Here is a 13,889-nt window from a genome sequence, read left to right as displayed (position 1 = left end):
ATCAGGCAAGATCATACTACACGGATGGATCCAAAGCAAGAGGACAGAGTGGGCCTGGGGGTTTACATTGAGAACCCAGAGACTGAGATCTATTTTAGACTGCCTGACAATAAAACGGTCCTGCAGGCGGAGATCCGGACGATCACGGAATGCGTGAAGTGGTTTGGTGCTAACCCGAGGACGTCGAGTGTGAACAGCTTTACGGACAGTAACATTGCCATAAGGGCAATAACAGCCAGGGTGATAAGTTCACGAACAGTCTTGCAGTGTAAGAAGGAGCTAAACGCCTTCTCTGGGGATGGCATCGCATCCGCATCGTTTGGGTGCCGGGCCATAACGGAGCAAGGGGAAACGAAAGGGCAGATGATTTGGTGGTGAAGACCAGAGGACTGCCATCAATAAACTAAACTTGGTTAATCCGAAGCCTTTCGGGTCGACGAAGCCCGAGTTAAGGGAGTGGGCGACAAATGCGCATGCAACATTTTGAAACAGCGAAACGGTCGGTAGGACGTCGAAAATCCTATGGGGGATCAAGATCGTGAGAAAACGACGCTATTACTGAAAGGAAGCAAGAAGGACTGACCAGGTATCATAACGGGACACATAGGACTACGAGCTCACTTATGTAAAATCCATGCGGCAAGTGCTGGCATGTGTAGGGCATGTGGGGAAGATGATGAGACGTTAGAGCATTTCCTTTGTAATTGTAAAAGATAACGGCACTTAGGTAGAGACACAATATCAGACATGAACCAACTTAGGGGAGTGGTATTGAAAAGAATTAAGGATTTTGTAAGTAGCACGGAATTCCAAACTAAAAATTTTCTTTTTCGAGGTTACTTTATAGTTTTAAGAGCGCTCAACAAGCCGATTACTGGCTTAGGTGTATGTCCATAGTGTCACCCTCTTTTCAACCTAACTTAACCTAATCCCGAGGCCGCAAGGCCTTGAGAATTTTGAACCTATTTTGTCTATATGTGAAAAAAAATAAAACTGCTATCTTTGGCGTTAATCAGGTATTACTGCGTGGAGGTGCACCTTCTTTTCAACCTAACCTAACCTAACCTTACCTATTCCCTTACTAATGCTGGCTACATTTGGTAGGCATCCTTCTATGTTAAAGCATATCTACCAAGTGGTGTCGCTATGTGGCACGCCGTTCGGACTCGACATACAAAACGAGGTCCCTTATCATTGAGCTTAAGCTTTAATCAAACTGCACTCAATGATATGAGAGAAGTTTGCCCTGTTCCTTAGTGAAATGTTCATAAGAAATTTAGTATTTAGTTACCTATAAAGAGACACCGGGCAAAGAACTTGACATAGGCGATAGATGGTTGAGGGTTCGGCCTGGCCGAACTTAGTCCCGATAAGCCAGCACTACCGTTATAGGGGTTTGTGGCGAGCCCCACAGATACTTGTCTCTGTATTCGGATATTTTATTCGTACTTTACTCTCAAAGACCTTTGAACCAATAGGTTAGCAGAGGTTAGCATGTCCACTTATGACGCTGAACGCCTGGATTCGAATCCTGGCGAGACCATCAGAAAAATAAATTTTGTATATGTGGCTAACGTTTTGGGGCCACCGTAGCGCAGAGGTTAGCATGTCCACTTATGACGCTGAACGCCTGGGTTCAAATCCTGGCAAGACCATCACAAAAAAAATTTTCAGCGGTGGTTTTTCCCTCCTAATGCTGGCAACATTCATGAGGTACTATGCCATGTAAAACTTCTCTCCAACCTTTTTGACCCATTTTCATTCTCCATTTAACCAAATATTCAAACCAAATTAGTTAGCCCCATGCATTTACGCTATTTAATTTTTTTTTGTCTATTTTTAATTAAGACTGATTAGTCTTGGCATTTGACCAAAATTAGTATTTGTGCAAGCTTTTGGTTCCCATTCTATTCCATACAGTTCCAATTCATTGGTACATTTGTCATGGTCGCGAATGCAGCGACTAAGTCTCATCGCAGCCCAGATCCTTTGGTTTTTCTTTTTGGAAATTTCTTTTGTTTTGTGTTTTATGCACGGCATTCATGTCGTGTTTTTCTTGTCGTCTGGCATATAGACAACGGCGGCCAAACAAGAGGCCAAATTGTACATGGATAAATGCGAGAAAATAAAGTTTTAGCTAAGACACGTGACTTGTATCTTTAAAATGCCATAATAAAAATGGAAATCCTAATTTTTTATGCCGCATTGCTTGAGGGGGTCGTCTTTTCGTCTTCTTTCGCATACAAGTCATTATTTATCCGTACATCGTTTTCATTTTTTTGTTTTTCAAGACAACTGCCAAGCAAAGAGTTTTTTCTTTTGGTTATTTTTTATCATGTGAATGCGTTTGCGTATCTTCACTTTAGATGTCAAATTGAAATGGACATGTGATTTAAATAATAATACCTCTTTTTTTCATTGCCTTGCTTCTTTTTCTTTCGTTGCAGATTCCCTAGAATTTTAATGATTTTAACAACGCCGTCGTCGTTGCCTTTGCCGCCGCCTATCGCCGTGGTCACCAAAGAAACTTTTGCTTTCTTTGCACCCAACTAATTTTGAAGTATTAGCACGTCTTGCTAGACGCTGTTCGATTGTTAACATTTTTGTTATTTTTAATTATTAAGGTAAGTTGAAGTAGTAACATTTTCTACACTCTCTATAACAAATGCGGATATTTTATAAATAATGGAGAACATTCATTTTGCCGGACAAGAAAATTTATAATGCCATTGCCTGGTCTTAGTAGGTAGCGTATTAAGAGCATAGGGGAAAATATAAAAGATTCTAAAATACCGATTGCATTATGCGAGTATGTATTACCTCCTGTCGTGACTGGCTCAGCTAGCAATTGCTAACGTCATTTTAGCTGGGAGGTAGGTATAGAATATGCTTTTCTAATTATTCCCTTTGTAGAACTCTCCACATATCGATTGGCAATGCTAAGAATGGATTTTTAACGATTCGATCTACTGCACTCCTCTTCAATCTCTGATACCTAGTTTCGAGATGTATTTCAACATTTGATGTTTTCTTCGGAATTTTGCGTATAACTCCACTTCTCTATTCAATTTCGCCTATTCTGATATGCTATCGCCCAGGGTTGTTGGGGAACGTCTGAGTCAATAATGGTTTGAGGCGAAAAAATGTTCAACTCCTCTTATATGGAGGTTGAATTACAATAAGACACAGCCTATAGACCGGCTGTTAGGCTTAAGGAATTATATTCAGCGGAATTCTAGGATAGTCCACTGGCTCTACATGAGCGTGATTAGACCAATACTTACTTACGCCTCAGTAGTTTGGTGGACTTCTATGGAGAAAAAGTGCAACATAAGGACCATACAACAGGTTGAACATGTTGTCTTGGCATAGGCGGAGCGCTGAGGACCACGCCCACTAGGGCACTGGAGACTTATTCTAGATATCCGACCCAATGACATACAGATTTGGTGTGAGACAGCCACTACGGATATGAGACTTAAGGTGATGGGAGAATGGATTGAGGATGGGAGCAGCTCATACCATCGCGGTATAATCGAGGCGACGATAGGAAACCTGAAAGGAAGTGGAGAGGTTTCCGATCGGATATCGAATCGGATGCTGCCATCGGCACAGTCTTGGATTGGCGGAACCCTAGTATAGCCATCTGGAAGATCATGTTACATGGATGGATAAAAGCTAGTTGACAGAGTGGGCCTGGGGGTTTACATTGAAAACCAAGGGACTGACATCTGTTTTAGACTGCCTGACCATAATACGGTCCTGCAGGCGGAAATCCGGGCGATCACGGAATGCGTGAAGTGGTGTGGTGCTTACACCGGCTCTGAGAATGTGTAATAAACACTATTTGGCATAGCGGACTTTGTATTTTTTTTTGTTTTTCAAGACAACATAATGCCGTGGCCGCTGATTGACCAAGCATGAACCTCGCTTTACGTCACAGCAGTGGTCGCATCAATATGTCAAGCTACAATGTGTAACATTAAATGCAGTCCCCCAGATAGTGTCATCCTTAATGCTACTGTGATCAGGCGTATTTTTGGGTCGCCGGCCACCAGACCACAACACCATATAGCACCGTGTATCTCGGCATGGGATAGCTGTGAGCAACACACAGGCTGGAACATTGAGGTCCGATCTGTGTGGTGTTCATTGCTGTTAAGAGAAGCTTGGCTGCGAGCTACCGGGCTCGTCCACAGGTCGCGGATAGGGGAATGCCCCATACGCAGTAGCTGCAACGGCAGTCGCGGACAAGTAGCGATATCGAACGGAGAGTCTCAGTCAGAGGTCGGGCGGCAACGGCTCTTGCACAAATACTGAGTGCCTATGATGCTCGATATGACAAGACGAGTTATTGGCGCTTTTAAATAACCAATGGCCACCCTGTTGCGGTGGCGATCGGTCTTTTGGAGGATTGCCACCTCCACATGTGACTACAACAACAACCATATAGCATCATAGGTCGGACAAACCTATACCATCAAAGGCCTCCTTGCAGGTATATAGGGAAATTTTCAATGGGAAAACTAATAAGTCCAGATAACACCGTACCAAAGGACGATATGCCTTCTAAAATAAAGCTTCCAAGAGGACTACCTTGCAACTTCTAAAAATTTGACAAGGACGCCTCTACAGTCTTTATGTATTCCTTCTGAAGTAGCCCATTAAAAATATATGGGGCACAAGTGAGTGGCAAATACTAATCTGGCAAAGTCACTTAATGGCATAAAGATATACAAATGAAATTCGGAGACCCAGGCCTCGCAGATGCAAAACAAGGAATTATATCAGGCCTCAGAGAAAGTTTTCTCACCCTCACACACAGGTGGTCATAGCAATTTGTGGAGCACCAATGTCCGAAGGCATTTAGAAACATTAAATTCTTTGCATCAGATAGTACCTTCCTCCGTGCGATTGTGAAGAGATGTATTTTTGGAGCGCAATCCACCAGATTACAACACCATATATAATTATCGATCTGACAACTGCAATTAATAGGTAGTGCACCACATCAGATAGTGCCGTCCTCAGTGCGATGGTTATGAGATATATTTTGGGAGCGCCGTCCACCAGACTACAACACCATATATCATTAAAGGTCTGACAACTGCAATTAACAGGCAGTGCATGACACATAGTTTCAACCCTCATCTTTTACGAATGACACTCTTGCAGGAGTATTGGGCACGAGTTGTCTCGCAATGTTAAATTTTTTATGCAGCAAAACACCTAGACATTTCAGTAAGCAAAAAAATCTCTTCTCCCTTTTCGTCAATCTATTGGGTTGCCCAAAAAGTAATTGCGGATTTTTCATATAGTCGGCGTTGACAAATTTTTTCACAGCTTGTGACTCTGTAATTGCATTCTTCCTTCCGTCAGTTATCAGCTGTTACTTCTAGCTTGCTTTAGAAAAAAAAGTGTAAAAAAAGTATATTTGATTAAAGTTCATTCTAAGTTTTATTAAAAATGCATTTACTTTCTTTTAAAAAATCCGCAATTACTTTTTGGGCAACCATACTTCGTAAGGGTGACTGGTAATCTCCCCTAAACGTCACATGTCGTAGTCAATTTTGATTTCATTACACGACTTATTTTGGAACCGTTGCGCAGAGTTTAGCATATCCGCCTATAACGCTGAACATCTGGGTTCGAATCCTGGCGGGAATATAAGAAAATAATTTCAGCGCTGGTTATACCCTCCTTATGCTGGAAACAATTGTAAGATACAATACCATGTAAAAACTTCTCCCCAAAGAGGTGTCGCACTGCGCGACGCCATTCGGGCTCGGCTTTAAAAAGGAGGTTTCTTATCTATGAGCTTAAACTTGAAACGGACAGCACTCATTGGGCAAGAGTTGTCTTTGTCCATTCCCGCAATGTAAAATTTCCTATCCAGCAAAACACCCAGGCATTTTGCATTTTAGTAAGCGAAAAATTCTCTTCTCCCCTTTCGTCAATTTACTTTGCTATCGTTCGTAGGGCTTTCTGAAGTAAGGGTGACCGGTAACCTCCCCTCAACATCACATGTCGTAGCCATTTTTGATTTCGTTAAACGAATTATTTTTGAAACCCACCGTTGCGCAGTGGTTTGCATGTCCCCCTATAACTCGGAACGTCTGGGTTCGAATCCTGGCAGGAATATTAGAAAACTTTTTCAGTGGTGTTTATAGTCTCTTAATGCGGGCGACATTTGTGAAATCCAATGCCAATTTCTTCCCAAAGAGGTGGCGACGCAGTTCGGTCTCGGCTTTAAAAAGGAGGTCTCTTATCTTTGAGCCTAAACTTGAGCCTAAACATTGATAGAAGAGAAATTTGCCTCTGTTTCTTAATAGAATGTTCTTGGCCAAATTTGCATACGACTCTTTTGTGGAATCATTAACGTGGTGATTCTCCAATCATTTTGCTTTATAAACTTCCCCACACGAATTCCAATTCTCTTTTTACTTACCTTTGCCCTTATATACCCCACATATACATATTTTGAATTTTTCTGTTCCATAGAGTTGACAACATCCCCTTTCCTGCAACTTCTCAAACGACTCATATTTTGTGGTTTCTTTTCATTTATTCTAAATTTAGCCAAGAATAAACAATTTCATATTCCCAGCCAATCCTGACGTGTCCTTAACTTTGTTTCTGATTTATTTATAACGCAAATCAAGGACAATAAACGTCATTTTGTCAGAGGCTCCCTAGCTGCGCATTGAGGTTTTTTTGCTGAAGTGCTTTGAAATTACACATGTGCCACAGTCCACAAGCACATAAATTTGTTTTTATAACAATTATCCAAAATCCACCTCTGGTTCACTTGTGGTGCGGTGGTGGTCATCTATTATAATCCAATCATGCGTCAAATGCGTATACGTATTAGTCCTGTGCTTGGTTATTAGTCTGTCATTTCCGTGCCTTGGGGAGTGTGCTGTTAGCCCTGTGGTTATTGTTCCCCTTGGATTGCTCTTACACAAGTAGAAGACGTTCACGGAGAAGGCACACGCGCCATCAAAATTCAATAAATGATTTATAAGACGGCTCCTATGCTTTCGTGAATGGCAGCTGACCTTCAATATCCAAACAGCCCACCCCCCTTTTCCCATACAAAATTCTTATTACAATAGGGAAGAGCATGACGATGTAGAGCGCCGCAGTTTGGGCTCAGTATGAATTTCTACAGCTGGCAATGTGTAATAAATGCTTAGCTTATCCCTAAAAAAAAATCTTATATTTTTCACATATATCCCTATACATGTGTATGTCTGTAGGTGTGTTGCTTCAATAACTGTGCTTAGGCCTGTTATGTTTCTGGCTAAACACCATCTTGCTCGGTGGCTCCTCTTCTGTATGAATTCCGTTCAACAAACATACTGTCTACCCCCAATATGTCACATACTGATTTTTGCCATATTTTTCATTTCCCAGCCCGAAGTTGCTGCAATAAAAATTTGGCTGCTTGTGGTCTCAAACCAATTTTAAAGGAAACTTTAGATCAGAACAACCCAACCACCCACCAGACCACCCACCTTTGGTATTAGAGGTTTCCCTTGGCCTCACTCTTCTATTTCTCGTTTTTGCTACTCCACAAGGCTTAAGACTTGGCCTAGCTGCTTTCCAATGGCCCAACAGAACAATAACAAGTTTCCTAGCATTTGCCAGGACAAAACAAAAAATAAAACAAAATCCTTAAGGACATATAGGTGGAGAAAGAGATAACAAACACACATGCATGCCTTTCGAATAGTTCTTTAGCTGTGTTTTTACTATGTCTGCGATGTCTATCCATTATCCGGCTGTGCTCCTCTTCCACCGGGAGACTTTTATTAGCTATTAAGGGATCCTTTGAAAAGCTTTTGCTCCTCCTCGACTGCAATGAGAAGAATTTGGTAATGGTTGAGTGTGAGTACGAGTGTGTGTGTGTGTGTCGGTGTACGTTTATTGTTTGTTTTGTCAGAAGTGCTCAGAGAGCTTGCATTTTTTGTGTTACAAAAATCTGATTATGTTTTTTTTTTGGGGGGGGAAGTGTTGTTGCATTTATCATACTACACTACACGAAACCCCAAAGTATGCTTTATTGCCCTGCCTCCCCCCTCTGTTTGCCTTTGTCGTTAGCATTTTTGTCATTAGCATCTCCCATGTTGATTGTAATTGTGTTGGTATTACCTGTGCAAGGTATTCTTGTTGTGTTTTACGGCTCGCTATATTTTGTACGTGCCTACATTTATTTATGACCAAAACATTTGGGCTTACTACTAAAAAGCTTTCATAGTGTAAACTTTTTTGCGTAAGTTAGAAACTACGAGGAAGTTTAGTAAAAAGAGCTTTGGCAGCGTCAAAAGTGGTGATGTAAAGAATTTTTTTCCAGTCATACACCAGGGTTCTGGCTTTTTGTTTCTTTTTATACCCACCACCATACACGCAAAAAAATAAAACGCTTGGTATATTTTTCATTTAAACCAATCCGTTTTATAAGAGAAATATTATTTTTAAAATAACTGTGTAATATTTCCCTTCACAGATGAACGTAATGTATCACTTAGTGTATGGTGAAATCTTTAGGAACTTCTTCTGTGGCAAAGGATTGCTCTGTTACGCGAAAATTCAAAAATTATTTGAAATCAAAAATGTTTTGTTTAAAGTAAAAGATGCTTTGTTACACGAAAAGATGAATCGCTTACTTAGTTTAAATCGTGTGTGTCTTCAATGTAGCTGAGAGTATGAGAGCGTGAGAGTACAGATGCGTACGCTCAAACGTCGCATTTTTGTTTTGTTTTTAATGAGTCAATTGAGTTGTCAGTCAGCAGTCTTATTGGCACCACACAATTTGTGTTTGTCTCTCTTTCGAGACGCACCCTATTATCGGAGATTTTCTTTGCAAATGGAATCTCTGGCTTTCCTCTTCCATTTGCAAAGAAAATCTCCGATCATTGAGCTCGTCTTGAAATTTAATAATCTTCACCATAATAGGCAAAAAAGAACTTTAAATGAAAACAAGTAAAAAGGCGTTAAGTTCGGCCGGGGCGAATTTTAGATACCCACCACCTCGGGTATTTATGTTAACCATTTTTCGTAAAAATCCGGTGAAAAAATACATACCTTATGTCCCATAGCAGTTATATCGAAATATGTTCCGATTTGGACCAAATACTAATAAGTACAAGTCATTGTTCTATTGTGTATAACAAAATATTGGTAATTTTAGTAGCTATATCCAAAAATAAACCTATCTGAACTGTATAAGCCACGGATGTCGAAAAGCCTAACAAAAGTCACTGTGTTAAATTTCAGTGACATCGGATTATAAATGCGCCTTTTAGGGACCAAGACTTTAAATCGAGATATCGGCAGCTATATTCAAATCTGGACTGATTTGGACCAAGTTACAGAAAAATGTCGAAGAGCCTAACACAACTCACTGTCCCAAATTTCGGCGAAATCGGACAATTAATGCGCCTTTCAAGGACCCAAAAAGTTAAATCGAGAGATCGGTCTATATTCAAATCTGTACCGATCTGGTCCAAATTGAAGAAAGACGTCGAAGAGCCTAACACATTTCACTGTTTCAAATTTCAGCGACATCGGACAATAAATGCGCCATTTATGGCCCCAAAATCTAAAACCTAAAACAGCTATATCCAAACCTGAACCAATCTGTGCCATATTGCAGAAGTATGTCGAGGGGCTTAACTTAACTCACTGTCCTAAATATCGGCGACATCAGGCAATAAATGCGCCTTTTATGGGCCCAAAACCTTAAATCGAGAGATCGGTCTATATGGCAGCTATATCCAAATCTGAACCGATCAGGGCCAAATTGAAGAAATATGTCGAAGGGCTTAAAATAACTCACTGTCTCAAATTTCAGCGAAATCGGATAATAAATGTGGCTTTTAGGGGCCTAAGAACCTAAATCGGAGGTTCGGTCTATATGGCAGTATGGTCCAAAATTGGACCGCTCTGGTCCAAATTGACGAAGAATGTCGAAGAGCCTAACACAACTCACTGTCCCAAATTTCAGAAAAATCAGATAATAAATGTGGCTTTTATGGGCCTAAGACCCTAAATCGGCGGATCGGTATACATGGCAGCTATATCCAAATCTGGACCGATCTGGGCCAAATTGACGAAGGACGTCGAAGGGCCCAGAACAACTCACTGTCACAAATTTCAGCGAAATCGGATAATAAATGTGGTTTTAATGGGCCTAAGACCCCAAATAGGCGGATCGGTCTATATGGGGGCTCTATATGAATGTATAGTCCGATATAGCCCATCTTCAAACTTAACCTGGTTATGGACAAAAAAAGAATCTGTGCAAAATTTCAGCTCAATATCTGTACTTTTAAAGACTGTAGCTTGATTTCAACATGCAAACGGATTGACAAAATGAATATACCCCCATCCTTCGGTGGTGGGTATAAAAATTCGGCGGAGCTCGGTCGGGATTCGAACCTGGGCACACGGAGCAACAGCGAGAGCCGTTACCGTTGTCTAGCGTTCGAAGCCATCATAACAACAACAGATGCACTAAATCATGTGCTACCATGGAAGTAGTGTAATTGTTGCAGACAAGAAATCTGTCATTACACGAACATATGCATTAGGAAACTTACAGCTAATAGACAGGGCTGTCGAGCGTGGTTAATGGGGTGTTTGTACCATAGAGGCGTTTTCGCAATAAATACGATACAAATGCAACATATCAACGTACAGCCCTTGAAGCCATCACACCTAATATGGTTGAAAAGTCTACTAACCAAAGACGAAACACGTCCCATAGTGGTTAGTGTGTGTTGCGATCTCTGACTTTTCTTTTCCATTTACAAGGAAAATCTCCGATCATTGAGCTCGTCTCGAAAGAGAAACGATCAAAAATTGTGTAATAATCTTCGTCCTAACAGGCAAAAAAAAAATTGAAATGAGGAAAATAATTTTGTACTTGTTTTGATTGTTAAGATCTCTACAAACTTTCTTATGTTCAAGTTTATAATGAAATCAAGTCGTTGACAACTAATTTCATTCTTCTACTAAAGGACCGTTTGGTTCAAAAATCCAAAGAGAGATCATACCAGAGACTAATAATGTATTGGACCAATATATGGGATTATGTTTATCATGGTTGCAACCCAACATGTCATCTTTCTTGAGAAAATTGTAATACCATTCTGTGAAATGCCACTGGTTTGGGTCTTCCAACAGGGCACTTGTTCCAAATACACTGGCAAAAATATAAATTGTGGTTTGCAGAACATCCAAAGTGTCATAAAGTGGCCAGAAAAATTACATCATTTAAACTCGAATTAAATTTCGTGAAGAGAAATTAAATTCAAAAATTTCAACAGAAACAAAAAAGAAAACAAAAATATATATAAGCCATTGATATGTATTATAGGGTATCTGGAGCTCTTTTTCTTAAGAAAAATGCCAAAATCTTGTGAATTCAGTTGGAAAGCGTTGTTTTGCTGCCATAACGTACAAGGGACGCATCCCAAATATCAAAAAATTGTCATTGTTCCAAACTCTTATTAAAACCACTCAATTGGTTTCTGTTTCTATTGTATCAATAAAATTTTTGACCAATTCGTTATATGAGGTGCAATTATTTTGACATCTTGATTTTGAAGTTTTTTTGAAGCCTCATCAAAATTCCCTGATTTGGAAACCTTCTTAAACGAAATCGTTGAAATACAAATATACAAGGTTTGAAAATTATATAGAATAAAACAGCCAATTGTATTGAAAATTTTATATTGGTGCTATTATTTTGACCGTAGCTGTATATTAAAATTCCGCATTTTATTTAAGGTCCAATTGGTTTGATCTATTGTTTTAAAGCCCACTGTTTTTTGGTCTTAAAGCTTTTTTATAAGCTTTTCACCACACACATATGTGCCAGCTTTTACTCCACACTACCTCACCTCGTTTGAAAAAAGCATTTGCTTTCATGTGCTTTGAAAAGCTCGTGCTCTCTTTCTCTCTCTGCCAGTACATACACAATGTCATACAGACAATGAGTGACAGCGCGACCCTAGCCTTATCCTTAATAGCATACTAACGACGTCAGGAAGAAAACGGGAAAAGGCGCATGTATCGGAATTTTTAGTTGACACGCAACATTCGATGAAAACGGTTCCTAAAAGCGCACTAAGGCGCGTCCTAACGCGCTTCGTGTGGCACTTCCCTATTTAGTGGTGTTGGTGTTTGTTGTTGGTTTATAGATGGAGAAAAAAATTCGAAGGAAGAAAAATTAAGATAACAAAATTCCCCAAATGAAAATGAAATGAAAGTGAAAAAGTCCCAAAAGAGAAAATTAAGAAAAGTTAAAAGTGCATAAATGTCGTTCTGGTAAAGGAAAAACCAAAAAGTAGAAAGTGCAAGTAAAGAAAGGAAAAAAAACGAGAAAAAAGTCGGTGTAAACTTCCTCAGTTTGGTTAAATAATTATAATTTTTTTCTAAGCTTTACTATTACGCTAGCGGATTTCAACACAGCCATGCACAAACATACATGTACATGCACATACACTCATACACTGACACTGAGGCATCACACCTATACAGGAGCCATTCCCTACACATGTGAGGTTCAACACCCAAATAAATTACGTTAATGTCAGCAGGGCCATTGTGCCTTTAAAATTGAATGTGAGAAAAAGCTTCAAAGGCGAGCAGTATACAAAAAAGCAGCTAGAAGTGAGCATACACACCTTCAAATATCCATTGCCAACGAAAGCCACGGAATCTCTAGAGTCGGTGTTTTAAATAGAGAGAGAGAGAGAGAAAAATAAAACTCTGGCTGAGAGTGGTCTGGCTTTCACAACTTTTTTTTATGCTGGCTGTTTTAGTCTTTGTATGGGTATGTGTGAAAGAGTTGGTGTTGGGGGCTTGAGAGTGTTTTTGTTTTGTTTTTGCCTCCTGTTAACTTTGAAAATTATTGTGTAGAAATACCTCTCTCTCTCTCTCTCTCTGGTACCCACACATACATACATTTGCACCCACCGCTCTCATATGGACATCATTATTTGCAAACAAATCATGGAGAGCATAGTAGGTGCTTGTTGTCTGTGTTTGTGTATGTTTAAGGGAAACTCTGCTTAATGTTGTTTGTGTAACAGGACTCAGCATTTTCAAAACAAATTTGGCCCCAGCATAGTACCATAGTACGAAGAACATGACAAAGAAGAGTAAGGGAAACAAAAATGGCAGGAAACAAACTTAAACAAAAAATAACAACAACGACTGCTACCAAAGAAAATGTGTAAATTTTGCTTAAATGTATCCTTTTGAGCAATACACACAGTTTACACTTTTAAAGTTGTAGCCAACAACGAAACACGTTATTGGATTTGATATTTTAACAGCAGGACTCCACTTGCTAAGCAATGTTGTAGGGGCTTGATGGCAAGTTTGCATGAATGTGTATGTGTATGAAAGTCAGAGTATAAAAGCGTAGTTTTTCCTTCCTCCTTTTGTTAGAAATTGGCATTCTTGATTATATTCTCTGCTTCCAACAAATGTTTGTGTTTTGTTTTTTGGGTATACCTGTTCTATCTTGGTGTGTGTGTGTGTGAGTGCGACTGTCTGTCAGTTTGTATTTGTGTAAAGTTGTGCTTTACACGCTGTATTAAGAAACGATTAAATTATAATTTTCATATTTCCTACTCTCGTGAAAAGGAACATAACGAAAATAAGAAATTCAAAGCAAATGCATAAAATTATCATCAACACTTAACAGACAGACATAGACACCAAACGAAGGAACAAACAAACAGACAGACAGACATGGTGCTAATGGCAAACAATAACGAAATTCACTATATTCACACTTTTGTTTGTCTGACTGACTGTCTGTCTGTCTGTCTGCATGCGAACACACAGACAATTTCATATTGGCAAATTTA

General features: G+C 39.7%; 1 protein-coding gene across 15 annotated transcripts in view; it reads left to right on the top strand.

Annotated features, from left to right (window-relative positions):
• Positions 1-13,889, top strand: part of LOC106082286 (uncharacterized) — a 453,600-nt gene that overhangs the window by 231,830 nt on the left and 207,881 nt on the right. For 4 of the 15 annotated variants that reach the window (XM_013244734.2, XM_013244726.2, XM_013244683.2 and 1 more), the window contains exon 1: positions 11,809-12,368. The gene's annotated coding sequence lies outside the window, so the exon portion shown is untranslated. Of the gene's footprint in view, positions 1-2,447; positions 2,625-11,808; positions 12,369-13,889 lie in introns of those variants that run through there. The other 11 variants (XM_013244761.2, XM_013244750.2, XM_013244780.2 and 8 more) reach the window with 6 other exon arrangements.

This window comes from Stomoxys calcitrans, chromosome 2, assembly GCF_963082655.1.
Source record: "Stomoxys calcitrans chromosome 2, idStoCalc2.1, whole genome shotgun sequence".
NCBI lineage: Eukaryota > Metazoa > Arthropoda > Insecta > Diptera > Muscidae > Stomoxys > Stomoxys calcitrans.
This window is presented reverse-complemented; position numbering and strand designations above follow the sequence as displayed.